The sequence below is a fragment of the Coregonus clupeaformis genome, unplaced genomic scaffold (assembly GCF_020615455.1).
Source record: "Coregonus clupeaformis isolate EN_2021a unplaced genomic scaffold, ASM2061545v1 scaf1598, whole genome shotgun sequence".
Lineage (NCBI taxonomy): Eukaryota > Metazoa > Chordata > Actinopteri > Salmoniformes > Salmonidae > Coregonus > Coregonus clupeaformis.
In genome coordinates, this window is record NW_025535052.1 from 103,338 (window position 1) to 104,672 (window position 1,335).

A 1,335-nucleotide genomic window follows, 5' to 3' on the forward strand; every position below is an offset into this window, starting at 1 on the left:
CCCTTATCAAGACTAAACTTTGGGAGGCCAGATGTGGTGCGGTCAATGACACCCTCAAGTGGTCACCGACGGGATTGGTTAAATTTATAAAACAAGAAATTTGGAAAAAATACAATTCGAAATAGATAAGTGGGGCATCACATCTGTTAAACATAGATGGAAAGGGATATACCCTTCTTTGTAAACGTTTTTTATAGCCTATATATAGGCCTATGTATAACTGTATTCTGTCATGTAAATTGAAATGTAGGCTAAGCCTTTGTAAATATTTGATATACACTGAGGTTTATTCAGAGTTCCCTTTGGTATATGTGTATGATTTTATTTCTATAATAGTTTTTATTCCTTTGAAAGATCAGCTTTGGGAGATTGTTAGAGGCAATTGTTTACATGCTTCTCTTGAATGTAGGCCTTTTAGCTGGTCAGGTTCCTCAGAACAGCACTTTTTTTAGGAGTTTTGCTATTTTTATACGGTTAAGGTACTGTTTTTGTAAATCCATGTTATGTACAACGTTATGCACTGAATTTGTACTTGTATTTGAATGTGAAATGAAAATAAACATTATTTTTCCACAAAAAAAAAAAAAAAAAAAAATCTGTTCTTATCAGTTTAATATCTGATACGTCCCCTATCTGGGGACCATATATTAAATTGATTTTTGGAACAGGGAGATGGAATAGGGGCTTGCTCCGTCCACTCCACGCATCGACCTGGTATTGCAGTACCTCCAGGAACGGTGCACCCCCTGTCATTGTAAAGATAAAGCAGGCAAAGACAACAGAATTGCTTTGTTATATTCCATTAGGATCACGATGTATTTTATATTTTCACGTTTGACCATCTTCATCTCAATGTCAATGATGGCTAGAAAGTGATGGTCAAGTCAGTCACTGTTATATTGACTATGATAGCTGATGTGAATGGTGCGTTAATCATCTAATCAAACAGTGGCGGCTCCTGAAAAAATTCTCAGGGGTGGCAATTTTTCTGATGATTTAGGTGACCTACACACATTTTTAAAAAGATATGTCCAGCAACAACATGAAGACAGGGGCAGCATATAAGTCAATACCAGAAGCATTTATTGACTGATCTCAAAAGTGTTGGCTTACAAAATCAAAATAAGTTATCACAGTAAAAATAATCAAGGGTGTTCTTTCACATTCCTCAACACTGCATAAACAATATGCATTTCCATAAACAAATGAAATATCAGCTGAAAATACAGCATCTTGGTATTTGTTCAGATTGCAGGATCAACAAGAGCTTTTACCACATTTTTGCCTCATGGTTGAATTGGAAATATGTGCACCTGAGCATAATTCACAACAAGC

General features: G+C 35.7%; 1 non-coding gene across 1 annotated transcript; it reads left to right on the plus strand.

Annotated features, from left to right (window-relative positions):
• The first annotated feature begins 561 nt into the window (after positions 1 to 561).
• LOC121566148 lies at positions 562 to 748 on the plus strand. Its single transcript, XR_006000807.2, has one exon. It is a non-coding gene; the product is annotated as a U2 spliceosomal RNA (small nuclear RNA).
• Positions 749 to 1,335: the final 587 nt, after the last annotated feature.